General features: G+C 36.0%; 1 protein-coding gene across 6 annotated transcripts in view; it reads right to left on the bottom strand.

Annotated features, from left to right (window-relative positions):
• The window catches only part of LOC135695831 (uncharacterized), a 106,658-nt gene that overhangs the window by 68,679 nt on the left and 22,878 nt on the right, over positions 1 to 15,101 (bottom strand). The window lies entirely within an intron of this gene.

Below are 15,101 nucleotides of genomic sequence, written 5' to 3'. Positions count from 1 at the left end.
AATTGTGTTTAGGCTATTGTTACAGCTATTGTTCTCGTTAACCAATCCACAACGAGACAGATTGCCTTTAACTAGGGATACCTGAGTCCTTAAAGGTTCAGTTGAAGAGCTTTGAAAATATTTGAAAAATGAATTGAACTTGAGCGAAGTCTTAATTTGGGGGCCCTTTTGATCGGTGTCCTAAATTCTGCTATGCCACAGCTTTGAAAGTTTTGCTATTTACCTATTACATGGTAACAGGCAGTGACAGATAACCGGATGGATTGGTTAAGAATCCATTCTGCCGTACATAGGTGAACATAACAGTGTTATATATAGAGTCCATCCCATTCCAGCTTCACTCTTGCTAATCTCGGTCATCTCTACCAGTTATCCCCAGGCTTACTACCCTAGTTTTGGCGCGTTACAAAACTTATGATTAATGGCGTCATTACCTACGAGAACTTGGGCTTTCTTTCCTCGATATAAACAGCTGCTTATAAAATATACAAGCAATTCCTGCGTTCACATTTCCCACAAAATATCGCCGGGCATCGAGTCGAACTACTATATTTCTGTACTACTACTTCTTCTGTATCTTTTCATTTTGAAACTCCTTCTTCTGCTCTCTCTTCTTTCTCTACTACTTCTTCTTCCCCTCCTTCTTCTTTATTCAAATTTCTTCTATTTCCAATTTCTTCTTCTTCAATTTTAACTTCTTCTATTGCTTCCTCTTCTATTGATACTTCCTCTTCTACTTGTTCTCCTACTTTTACTACATCTTCTTTTTCGTCTTTTTTTCTTACTTATATTTCTTCTACTTCCTCTGTTTCTTCTTCTTTCTCTTACTCCATTACTTTGAATACTGTTTTTCTTCTTATTTTACTACTTCTTTTCCTTATACTCCTTGTTCATTTATGTACGTCTTCTATTTCACTTGCATCTTTTACAGCTATTACTTCTACTTAATCTTCTTCTGCTGCTTCCTCTTCTTCTTTATCCCCGTCTTCTTCTTCTACTCTTACTTCTTTATCATTCTCGCTGTTATCCTTTTCTCCTTGGGGGGCACCTGTTCGAGTTCTTTGAAGCTCCTAAACAATCCTCTCCATCTCTGACTATCAAGCACTTTTCATTGATGTACTTCTATGTCTAACATACCCTTTGCTTCAAATAAACGCACCCCTCCAACAAATGTCAATCCTTTCTACACAAAAATTAAGATCAACGCTGCATTCCATCAAACACCTCCTTTTCATAAACAACTCATCAAATGCCTCCAAATACAAAACAGTATCCAGCGAGGTTTCTGAACATTGTACAGAGTAAATTTCGCAGGTTTTATTAGGCCCCTGAGAAAACGAAACCTTGATAAAATTGACCTCGCCCCTTCCCCCTTCCATAGAGGTATAAGCCCTGGACCTGTTACTAATATAATCATGCCTCCACGTAGCAAACGCTTGAGTGACTCACAGTCAATTCTGCTTTGAGACTTCTTATGTTAAGGATAGTTCTATTTTGAAAAGCAATGCTTTATTGGGGGTAAATCATATGTACTGCAAATAAGCAGCATTCAACAGACGGCTAATGATGACAGTTACAAAAAATGGTGCTTGAAAAGTTACCCCAGGATAATCAACAACCCAGCTCAACTCAACTCAAATATAGTGTTGTTATGGTATACTTAATTATTCACTTGACTCCTGAAAGCATGCTCTGAAGAGAGAAGGAACAAAGTACCGCAGAGGGAGTTGGCTGAGATGATAGTATCAAATGTCATTAAGATAGTGAAACACGCACGGCTATTTTAATAATCAAGGAGAAACTGAAGTTTATGATCAAAATAGTGTGACAGAAAACTTCATAGTTGGCTTGAATCACAAAGACAGGAAGGGCACTGTCTGCAGAATTTAAACAATTATTCGATAAAAAGATCATGATTTCTTTGTTGAGGATTCGAGGAAATAACGGATATTGGTTGTTTGCATGTAGCTCCAAGGGCAGAGTTTTATGACCCTAACAGACCGTAGAAAAAACCCTAAGCAAAAGGAAGGAGGAGAAACGGAAGTATTAATGAATGCATGGCTCGTGATTGGGGGGAGACGTTTTGTACTTAATTAGATCTACACAATCTCGTCACAGCACGTTACTGTGTTTGTTCCATAAAATTTTGTTTATGATAGAGTTTTTGCTTAGGTATAGATGTGCACACATATGAAAAAACGTGAAAAAACTTATCACAACAATCATAGTACTATAATTGCAGAGAAATTAATAAGGTTCCTGTACCGGCTCAAAAACTTAACGAAATTAATCAAATTTTGTGCGTTTCAGCAAAAAAGGTCGTTTCCAGAAAGGCACCGTTAAAGATTCAACTTTAGAGTTAGAGATTAAATTAAGACTGCCTGTTATCTCCGCAGCAATTGAGCGACTATCTGAACTTAGAAATTTCTGAAATGAAAGTGATGATATCCTCAACATGGTAAAAAAGAGCAAATCTGGCGTCTTGTAGCACAGTAAGAGATAGCAATAGCTTTGTCAGGAGCGCCTACAGTAAAAGTTAAGAAGAAAGGTAAAAAACCAAAAAGCCCGAAAAACGTTTGGCAGCCCAAATACGCGAAAACACTGGAACGCCTTAAAACATTCTGGAGCGGAAAGCTAAAGATCGTTCCAAATGGAAAGATTGTGGCTCTCGAAGGAATGTGTAAAGACCCGGAGATCCTGAGATTTAGTTGCTTAAAGAAATATGTGAACTTTAAGTTATGAAAAGATGATTAAACAAATAGTGTACTCCTTCTAAAAAATTTGCTCTTACTGCAAGAGCAAAATAAAGACAAGAACACTGGAAGGTTGACTTAATAGAAAGTCAAGAATAACTGTTCAGGGCAATTTTTGATGAAATACCGATGGTAGTAGGTAAAACTTTCAAGACCACGTCTTGAGTTGGAACAGAAACTCTAAAATACCAAATTATAAATGGGTTTCGCGACAGAACCTCCTACTTGCAGGTTTATTCATTGCCAATGTTTTCAAGATATGATGAAGGAATTTATAATCTTGAACAGGGGTTATCCATCAGGGGCAAACGATGAAGAGGCAATCACGGAATACTCATCTAGAACGGAAACCAAAAGGGAAATGTGCTGACCACATCGTGACTTTATCTAAGAAACTCAGTAAATGCGGTCAAATTCAGGTCGCAACTCTTAACAACGCAAGTCATGAATTGAAAAAAATACGATTTACTACTTTGGCAGACCAAGAACAGTTCGTCAAAATTCATGATGTTGTTCCACTCAAGCAGGAGATTCGGTAAAGATAAGGCATGGCTCTCGGAACGAGGATCATTCAAAATGGTCAGCGACTAGAAACATTCACAATAGCAGTTTAAATAAAAAATTGGTGATCTAATGAGGCCAGGGACGCAACTGACTGATGTTTTAGGGGCTGAACCACTTAATTCATTTGATGGCTTGGCGAAATCTGGCTTGCTTTAGACACCAAACTCCAAACAAGTTTGCCTTCGAAAAAACATCGCCCTCCTTACTGGCACTGTGTCTCCGGGAAAAATACAGTGACTTGTGAACGGGTCGCTTCTGTTTATTTTCAATATTTATTTCAAATAATCTCGTTGGGTCAGTGAATCGAAAAATGAAAACGGAGATGCATTAATTATTCGGGATCCAAAACCAGGTTTTTTCATGGTCTCAGTATCGCTAGGTTAAGACGAAAGTGGGTTCAATTAGCAAATGGGGGGGGGGGTGGGGGCGGGGGGGCATTAAGTGTCGATTCGAGGCTACTCAAACAGAAAGCACTGTGGAAAAGAAACATGTAATAAATTGTTGAGCTGGCTGCTGGGGCTGGCTGCAACTTCAATTCAAAAAACTCAATTCGTCAAAGACCTTGTTTAGCTGTCCTTGACACCGGGTAATCCCTGCAGAGGCCCTCATTGAATCAAAACCGATATGCAGGCAAAATTTCATTTCTCCTCTTCCATTTTCAGAAAAATCTAATGAATTTGCAACTGCAAAAAGGAACATCTGTTGTTTGATTCCAATGAATGAATGAAACGAATTTCAAATTGGAAATCCCGTTAAATTGTAAAAATAGAAGTGATTTTTTATCACGATCTACTTATTGATTAATATGCTTTAGATGACACCGTAGAATAGGCCCACTGAGCATCATTTCAGAGAGGTTCCCGTTGGCCGTTTCAGGAGTACTTTGTTCGGCAAGATACTGCCCAATTTAGACAAAGAACGTTTCAAAATATAACAGATTTTATGATAAATTCGAGAGGAAGCAAGCTGGCGCAGCTAAATGAGATTTATAGGAAAGACTTTCCATGTGACAACATTAACAGATAATGGAGATAAAAAGCTGGGCTTTTTCTTTCATGTCATATTTGCAAAATACGAGCTCTTACTGTTGATTCAATCACGACTTGACCATACAACCAGCTTGACCTCAGCTTCTCAACTATTTCCTTCGTCTGCCAAAATCTTACTTTGTACCTAGGCGTGATTTATTTCCTGTTTTTCGCTAAACTCTACTTTAATTTTTTACTTTACAAATGTAATTAACTTTAAGCTAATTATATTCAATCCACACAACTATGTTTCGGACTTCAAACGTGAAATGCAAAAAGTAGGAAGCCTGTCTGCTGACGTCAACAAATTAGTCATGTACGCTCATGTGCGGTATGTTCAATTGGAGCAAAGTCCCAGTGTCTAATGTCGGGTAGCCCCCTCAACGTGACCAGCTACCTTAAAAATCACCTAGCAGGTTAGATTCAGGCATGGACTGCGTGCCTCTAACTGTTTTTTGGGTATTTTTTGAGAAATTTTTTGAGTAAAACTGTGCTGAAATTTATGTACTTTCATGTTAATGTTGATGTCTGTAGCGGAAAATTCATGAACATTGTCTATCAAAGTGGAGAAAAGATAATATCAAACAAACTATTAAGAAGATAACTATAGTGGCAAGGATGCTTAAAATTGGCAGAGAATCTTTACCAAAAGTGGATGACCTTAAAGCAGTGAAAAACAAGAATAACCGTTACTCGCAAACTTTACAGAAAAATTCGGATGTAACCGACCAACTAAGATTGTGCCGAACAACTCATTAATGCTGGGGGATGTCACACCCTATGCAGCCCCGCCAGATACGCCCCGCAACAGGATACTCTTCCATTATGACATCTATTCAATTACGTAAGGTGATATGTAAAAGTTTACGTCTCCATATAAGGGCAGAACCGTTCCGGCCTGCTGGCAGGGCCGTACGCCGTAAATCCGTGAGATGGGGCGGTAGTGGAAAAAGATGGTGCTATAAAATGATAGACGCTTTCTAAAAAAACGTTCCGATAAAAAAGTAGAGTTAAACTTGCCGTGGAATCGATACGGCCAGACTTGTGGGGAAAAATAGAAAATTAGACTCCCTTTAGATATTCAAATAACTTATTAAAACTCATAAATGTCTACTGCAACTACTTGCAACTGCAAATTTTGTAAGATATTTTACCCAAATTTAGGCTTTTTATTTCATATTGTATATTTCGAATTTTATTTTTCAGATTGTATTTTTCTAATAGTGAGTTCTATGTATTTTTTATAAACAGCTAACCTTAATTAGCATGGTAAACTATAATTACCTTAAGCTTTAATCAAAGAACTAAAACAATATAAAGAACACGAACAAATTCCTTTTTGCTAGAGCTATAGAAATACTGTAGACCTCTAAATGATACGCATCAAAAATCAAACTTGTTGTGAGAAGAAACTATATTTTGGAAAACTCTTTGAAATTGTACACTAGTTCTGTAAACGATGTAATTGCTATAACAGAGAAAAGGACAAAGCAACACTACAAAATATAGAATAAAGGAAACCAGGGGTAATAATTTAGTAATTGAGAGGACAGTTAATACTTATCAAGGAAGTCCGGGTGGCCATGGAAGGGCCATCGAAATTAGGTTAACAGTGACCGCACTTGAAAACAAATGTGCATATTCATCCACAGGTTCAAAATAAGCTTATTCAAGACCTACGAAATCAATTAAAACAACCTTGGCAAAGACCTTGAAAAGAAACCTTGGCAGTAGAGAGGATCCAAACCGCACTTGAACATTCTTAAGGCGTTGTGATTTAACTATGGATGAAAACAATATGACGAAAGATCCATCAGAGACACTGTCTGATGAACGATAAACGATAATGCACGATTTTTCATAAGGAACCACTTTATAAGGAACCTACATTAAGACGGCAGAAAAAGTTGGAGAAGCGTTAGTACTAAAGACAAAATCTCAAAGGAAATTTTCATTTTTAAAAATTACCATTGCGAACAATCAAGAATTAGGAAGCCGGTTTCATTCATTTTGAGTCAGAAATCACAAAATCCATGTGTTACCAAGGTAGCTGTCGAGTGTTTCATATTCCTTCTTGATTTAATCTTCACTTTTTCAAAAGAATATCAAACGTCTTTCATTTTTTCACCTTGCTTCTAGCTACAGTTAAGAATCTAGCGACACTATTGAAGAATTCTAATACACTATGTGCAAATCTATGGCACCAGATGTGCAGTTAAATCAAGGATCTATTAAGGAGCTTTTGGTTCTACAATTCGATAAAAAGAGGTCCAAAAATTGGCTTCAAGAACTAGACCATGAGCTGTATCAAAAAGGCAATTATATACAAACGGTGCTACTTTTGGCCAAAATTTTGTTGATATTAAATCAAAACTGATATATTACAGGATTATTAAGAATACCATTAAGGAAATTATGTAACCTCAAATATACTGGTAACAAACATCTTCCAAGCCTATACTCAAAATAAAAAATTAACGCCAATTGGAACGTCAAGAGACAGGCAGCTGGGACAGACACCTTAGGAATTTGGCCAGTATAATCAGGTGTCAAGCATCTAAAAATTAAGATGGTATCACAGCTTAAAGTCATGCTACAAGCAAAGTATTTCTCCGCACCTTCAAAGTCTTCATCAGATTACCAAAGTTACCCTCGAATATGACCAACATCGTGAACTACAAATCTATTTTCGATATCTACAATCAGCCAAGCCATCAAAACCAGCCATGTTCAAGGTTTACTGGGCCATGCATCAACATTCTTGATACTTAAATTTCTAGATTTCTCATTCAGACCTACTAAATGCGTCCACCCATATCCCTTTCTCAACATCTAACGATCTGAACAATTTTATCTTGCATTTTTCATCTTCTAAAATCTGTGGAGCCTTCAACAGATATGTGGAACCTCCTTCGCAGTAAGGTTTTTTACCAAAAGTTTTACAGGCGCGCAGCAAAGAAACTTTCTGGATCATATCAGATTACCTAGAGGAGTCATTATCAAGTTTCAGATAATTTTGGGTAGTTTTCAAGTTTTTGTTAATGTTTTGTTGAGGAGATTAGCTAAAGTAAGTCAGAGAACAGGCGTCTTATGGGCATGCGCAGTAGGAGTGTTGGAGCATCAGCAAACTCAAAATGTATTTGATAACTGGAGTTAGTTAATCGCTGATAAATTTATCCCATCTTGGTATCTCAAAAAATGACAAGAACAAGAAAATAAAGATAAATTGGCTTTTTTTGAAGAAGGGCCAAAGAATAGCAAGAATGAGATCTCCATGCTTATTCGACTTTTTGTCATGGCCAATCTTCTTTGTTGCTTTAAAAAAGACCAGCTTTAAAATAACTGAAAATGCGAAGTGATTGGCAATATTTGCACTTTCGGCTCTGGTACTTTCTCTGCCAAATAAATGTCTCACCACAACAAAACACATTTGCAATTAGCAAAGTTTCTGTGCCATTCGTATGTTTCAAAACGCAGGCTTAGGTGACGAAAAAATTATTGACTTGGACTTGGTTGCCTGTTGTTGTCAAGTTTTTCATTCACTAGGAGTTCAAGTTTATCTCCCAGCAACTCCGAGTGATCATATTCAATTCATTAATATATTTGCATCTTGATTCTGAGTGTAACTTGCTAAATTAATCAAATTTACCAACCACATAAATTTTTTGATCGGCTTTTTCCATTTGAAAAAGATTATCTTCAACAATCCTATATATACTACATTCTATCGAAATGCCACCAACGAGAAAATCTATGCAAAGGAGATTTGGAACATAAAATCATTAAGTTGGTTAAAGCCTCCATTCTGCGTCCTTGAGACGAGGCAGTTGTACTTTAGAAACACAGCAATAATTAAGGAAGCTACTGCAAACAATTTTCAGTGCCTCAAAAAATTTAAAATGGCTTCAAAAAGCAAACATTTTGAAACATACTTAAAGCTTTTCGTCTGGCCCTCTTCAAAGCACATGACTGTGAATGCTGCTCAATCAGTCAAACGAAAAAACTGCTTTTGTGATAGAAGGGTTCGTTTTCGACTTTGGACTCCATTGGTAATACATTGATTGGGCATACATTTACATGTGATCATGTTTCTGATTGGCCTATTTCGCTCCAGAACTGGGTATATATATTTCCTAGCGTAGAGATTTCTATCTGTGTTATAATGTTTTATACTCTAAAGAATGTCTGAGCATAAAATTCAAGATGAATAAATGTTTCAAAATCATTACTTTTTCAAAGCTATTTCAAATAAGCTTTTTGAGAATTATGTCTGGTATCTAGTTATCTGCTTTTATAAAGGAACTAAAACTTCCTTAATAGCTCCTTCATTTTACTGCACATTTGGTGCCATGAAAATTGCACATAATACATTCTGTGTAATAATGCAATTCTGTGTTAGTTTTTGCTAAATTCTGAACTGTAGCTAAAAGAAAACAAGAAGGTGAAAAACAGAAAGAAAACTAGAAATATGTTTGATATATGACAAAGAGGAGATTCAATCAAAAAGGAATATGAGACACTCGACAGCTACCTTGGTAACACACCGTTTTTTTATTTTCAACTCAAAATGAATGGAACCGGTTTCCTTATTCTTGATTGCTTGCAATGATTAAAATATTCAAGACTGACAAGTTCCTTAGCGACTTTGTTTTCAGTACCAACGGTTCTTTGAATTTTTCTTCTCTCTGCATGTAGGTTCCTCATTTAAAGTGATTCCTTATAACAAAATCGTGTATGTCAATTGTAAAATATTTCCAGTATTATTGCATTTTTATGTCACGTATCATCAAACATCTTCATAAAATTTTTCGCAGGGTGCAACTTATCAAAAACTAAAATTAGATGGTTGCTTCATAGCTAAAAACGTCGAGAAAGCAAAAATAGATTGGCTCTTTTGGATCGCAGTTCCACAGTGAAACTGATCCAGGATCAAGAATATGGACCTCCCATCCAATACAATCACGTATATCATATTTACTATTAGCCTCGATTCCTAATTGATTTTTTACTAATTTATACTATTAACAATGACAAGATACACTTGTGTGGCTGCTGCAGTAGAAAGGCGTATTCGTTTCTTGTTAATGGAGGTGACCCGGCAGAATGTTTCTTTGTTTACCTCTTGAACATTTCAAACTTTTGACCAATTTTCACGATGTACACGAAACCAGACAATAATTCAAGCCATCTCTGGGTAAAATATTTAAAATGATGGTAATCACAGGAAATTACTATTTTTCAAGCAAAGTGAATTTTCTAAGGGACAATGAACAACATGTCACATAAGTTTGGATTTTCTCTTACGCAAATTAATTAAATTAATTCATCTTATCATAATCATGGCTACTGCCAACAGTTTTAACTGAAGGGAAATCCTGTATTTCCTTGGAGTCTACCTCATCCTGACCGCTTCTTTATTAAGCACAAGTTGCTTTAAATTTCCCTGCTGCTACACGGAAAAGGGATAACCATCTTTACTTAATATCGGATCTAAATTACATCGTCCATGTTAAAGGTAGTAATAGCTTCACAATTCAATCTTTATTAATCCGCCAGTTATTTAGCTCATCCTTCAAAGTTACAACCCTTTTTATTCAATTGTAAAGCCCTGGATAATCTTGCTGCTTCATATTCGGATAGGAACCATCAAGGTTTCAGGTAACTTGGGAATTCAATAAAGCTTTTTTCTTTTCTGAACTTTTCCTGTATAGTGACAGCTTTGGTAATTTCGGAGACAGTAAATGTCATTGGATTGTAGCGTCAGATAATCCGGTTGACCTTTCTACGATTTTTGGTTTGTTGTACCTTCCACTTCTATCTTAGTTATAAAAATCCGCATAAATAAAAAATCCCTATTGAAAAAGTAAGAGTTACCCTCTAAGTGTAAAGTGACCCATTTTCTAGACGTCTTACATAAAATTTTGAATAATATGAGTAATGTTGATACATTGTATTTAATTAAATTCTGATCAAGACAGAATAGATGCATATTGTTAACTCGATGCCCAGTTTTTTTTACTATCGGGTCGGTCTATGCCATGCCCGGCCTTTTCTATCCCGGTCCGTTCCATGTCCGGTCCTCTCTATCCCCGGTCTATTCTATGCCGGTTCTGAGATTCAGCTGTTATGCTTTCTAAGATGTACTTTTTCAAGAACCCAGTGGGCTAAAGGGCAATAATCTATGGAAAATGGTGTTGAAATGTGTTAATCCTCAACTTCCATCGGTCTAAAATGAAACCATTATTCATAAATTAAAAACCAGTTTTGGACCGCGCAGAACTTCTTGCCTCGAGGAAACTTGTGGGTTTCTCAAATAATACGTCTGTAATTTTACGGAAATTTTTTCTCGAGTAGTCAGCAGTTACAGTGGGAGGGGAGGACTCGTTTGAATGAACGAGAGCTTTACTTTCTATTAACAGATTGTCAATGTTGTAGATCGAACCATAGCTATAATAAGAAGATTAACTTATTCACGGATTAAATTTTTAATGGCTTCCATATTTGCCCAATATCCACCGACAATATATGTTCACTAATTTCATAATATGTTCCGTTTACATGACACGTTATATTCGAGTCAATGAAATCATTCATTCCGATGTCTGATTTGTCAAAGATCTTGCAACATAAGCAAATGTGGCGGACATGAACAATACGGAGAGGTACCATGTTCTGCTAGATGTCATATTTTTAAGAGAGCCTTCCCTAACCCTAGGCGACCTGTGATTCGTTGATGCAGTCAAAAAACTCCTCGACGTGTAAAACACGAGGTTAATCGTATTATCCGCACCGGATACTTCACCTTCGCCAGAAAATGTAAAGAAGATCAGCTTTTAGATAACTTCTACCTTTGGGAGACCATTGAAACTGGCTTTAAAAAACTCGAACTTACCAAGACAGTATTAGAGTTCTGGAGGACATTCCCATGTAAGCAACAACAACAATAACAACTACTTCATTGCGATAACAACAACAGCAACAACATTAGAGCAATCTCGGGGATGCAGAAGAAAAATATGCCCTTGCGGTTTAAATGTTTGCAAATAGCAACTAGATTCCATGAATAAAAACTACCGATGGGTATTTTTTTAAAAGATAGAGTTTTCGTGAAAAAATAGTCGTAGGGGAATCGAAAAATGGTTTGCGATATGAACACTGACACCGAATGGGGATTAAGACGATGCTTACCCAATTTCCAAGACTTTTTATTATCAACAAAAGCTAGTACAAATTTGATAACGAAAATAATTAAATTCAACAAGATATTAGAGAGAATTAACAACATTCTATCGAAAATCTTTCCAGCTAACTATTTGGGTGTTAGAATATTTCTAGAAAAGCTCTTCTTCCTCCTATTCCGGGCCTATCAAATCTCCAGAGCATTCTTCATAGTCTCAAACAAGGACCCTTGCTAAGAGTTCGGTGGCTGTGTGCACTCAAGCATTTTGGCCTAAAATTGCATTCTCGGCAAAGAACAGGGATACTTAATCGGCAATTTATCCAATTTCCTTAAGCTTCAAGAGGGTATTTTTTTATTTTTGCTTATATGCTCAATCGAAATTGTTCTGAATGCATTAATAAAGTTCATTTGTGCAGCCTATCTGAAAAAACTCAGTTAAAACTAAATAAATGCTTTATATTCGTTGGCTTTACCAAATAGGCAAGGGCTGGTATCAAATTTTAAATTATCAGATTCAGTGAATCTACAAGAAATAAAATATTGCGGTAGTATGTTGATCAGAGTCCAGAAACGTTTTTTATCTGCTGCCGGCCAAGAAAATATCACTATAAAACCTTCCTCGAATTCAATGGGTTTGAAATGGGCGTGGGTAGAAAATTGGGATTCTCACTTAGTCTTGATCCCCTCTCCTTGCAACAATATTTTTCCAAAACATTATTAATAACTTGTAGTTTGTTTTTAATTATGGATAATTTAACTTATTCCGAAAACAGTTTTTTATTACTCTTGCAAATCTTCCTTTTAACGAAGATTTTCAGTTCATTGCTCTTTAATCAGGATGACGGAGGATTCTGTCTCAAGCAGCAGCCATATTATTGACTTTACTCTGCAACATGCTATTAATCTATTCTTCAACACTGTCTCAATTCTTCGGAACATACAAAAACATTTCAAGGCCATCAATGTGATGGAATAGCTAATGTCTTTACTTGCTACAAAAGGACTGTTGGGATTTGTTTTTTTAAATATTCATAACCGACTTTGAGAACCCCTTGTAAACAATCATCAATTGTTTCAAAATAATAGTGTGTCCTTGTTTCTAACTTGTTTGTGTTACAAGGCTTAACATTCTGTTGCAACCAGTCGAGGCAGCAGACTGTCAACCCCTTAAATAGTGAATCAGTTAAAAGGGACCAATCTTACTATCCTATTCCCCCGCTCTATCTGCTTGATTCAACACATGGTCATAATCATCATCATCATAATTACATTTACATTTAACAACCCTTTTGGGTCATACAAATGTAGGCCCAGGAGGTGATTTCGACATAGGTTGTAAAAGGTATCCGAATTTTCATGCATTGCAATGATCCAAACTCCTTATTTCCTTGCTGTATTTCCAGTATATATTTCATACCATCGTATGAACAGGCCATTTTCGCCATGTTTTACAGAATGTCCAACCAGTTATTCAAAGGTGTTTCTGCTTTTTTATAAGAATACTTGGCTCCAGTTCCAGCCTGGCGTTTCTTACTTTTTTGCACAAATTTAGCCTAATGTGCTTCTTATTTTTTAATGGAATTTCCTTTGCATAGTAGTGTCCGGACATAAAATGTGCTTGATAAAGTAATTAATGCTATTTTGCTTATCGTTTTCTGTTTTTCTGTTGCTAATATTTCATTTTTCAATTTTTGCTGGCATTTTATTTCTTGAGTTTTGTTGAATTTCAGCCTGTCTTCTTTCTTATCTTGTTCTTATTTTTTGGGCAAATCTCAGCCTGTTGTTTCTTATAAGGGTTGTTCTTATAAAAAAGCGTAGAGCCGCCTTTGATATGATATGCCTGTCAAAGTATTCGGGGTAGGATATCTGGCAAATGCAGATTTCAAATTTTTCTTTCTGGACATCCAAACAAGTCAACAACTGTTCGTGTGTTCAGATTATAACTGCTTTTAATCGGAATAGATTTGAAAAACAAATATTAGATTAATCGTTAAGCATCTGGGGACTAAAATGCAAATTGATCTATTTTAATTGGACTGAGTATATACTTCCTTATTAAGGTAATGGTCGAATTTTGAAATTAAAAGTGATAGGGCACTATTGTGCTACACAAATTCCTTGAATGGCAAATGGCATTTTATGGGGGTATTAATTGCATCGTCTTCTAAAAATAGTCAATATCTTGTTACAATATTGAACGAAACTTGCACTCTCATTAAGACAAACAGTGCCGATTTCTATCATGCGGAATAACAAAGTGTAAATATTGCTAGCTAATCTTATCTTAATGGCTATCAAATTGCAGGAAGGGGCATACGGCTGCTTAACTACAACCTTGAGAACAACGAACATAAACATAGCAGAGGGCTTCGTTGTCACATGTCATTGCCTTAATTAAAAGGGGAAGGCAAACAAGTATCCGGTCCTTAGTCACTCCTTATGACAACTAAGCGATTGCTGATTTAGGAAGCTACTTATCAAAATTATTGATTCTTACAGAAAGTGATAACATTGCAAAGAGGAAAAGTGCAGAGATAATATCGATCGTGACATAGCACGGATGAAAGTAATGAGTCAACATAGCAACAAAAGAAACGAACAAGATATTTAATGATTCAGAGTTTTGATAACCGGGGGGCAATTTTGCTAACATGCTCATAAGTTTGAACTGATATACTCGTTTCTTTATAGGAAACAAAGGTCGAAGTTGAGTATTCCACTTTTCATTTGCTTTAAAATGCTCATGACATTTCAGTCCAGAGATTCGCTTCCGTTCTAAGATGCACTTTGGGTAAGTGTATTTTCAGTCTCTGAGTCTCAATTTTTTGCATCGAATACTGAAGCTTTTAAGTTTCTCAGATCGTCCAGTACTCGTTTCTTGTAGCGAGTTTCTTATAAAAGAAATAGTGTAACTTTTCTTAATATACATTTAAAGCCCCCACGACACACATGACAAACCTGTATGTCTGTTTTCTCGTTTCCTCTTTGAATAGTACGAAAATAATCAATATACGAAAAATTACTAGAATTTCAACGAAAGTTATAAGGTAACATCGTGTACACGGTACCTCGGTAGTATCTACCTAACTTTAAACAGCATTAAAAGAGGCCTATTTAAGTTAGAGCGTAGTTATATGAACTCTGCAACGCCTTAAACGAGAGGCAAATCTCTCTATTAAAATCTCGCACATCTTTGGTGAAAATCCTATTGTTTTATTAGAAAATCCATGGAAATCCTTTTGTTTTCATTGAAAACTATTTGCAAGAGTGAATTGCCACTCGGCCTAAAAACAGACTAAGATTTGACAGTGTCTTTTAAAGACATAGCTTTGCATACTTCGTCTTGTATGTTCCATACCATTCAAAATACGTCTGAACTTACTAATTTGTTACCGTAAAGCAAACTAAAGAAACTATATCAGGAACTGTCATAATACTGTGACGTAACAAAATCTCAACCCAAAAATTATTCAATGCATAATAGGCATCAAATATACGAAACGGAAAACAATTGGAATCAAATTTAACGAGCAATTAAAAACCATCAAATGGTAATAAACTATAGGACAAATATAC

The sequence above is a fragment of the Rhopilema esculentum genome, chromosome 14, assembly GCF_057945365.1.
Source record: "Rhopilema esculentum isolate cy_ngs chromosome 14, ASM5794536v1, whole genome shotgun sequence".
NCBI classification, from domain to species: Eukaryota; Metazoa; Cnidaria; class Scyphozoa; order Rhizostomeae; family Rhizostomatidae; genus Rhopilema; species Rhopilema esculentum.
This window is presented reverse-complemented; position numbering and strand designations above follow the sequence as displayed.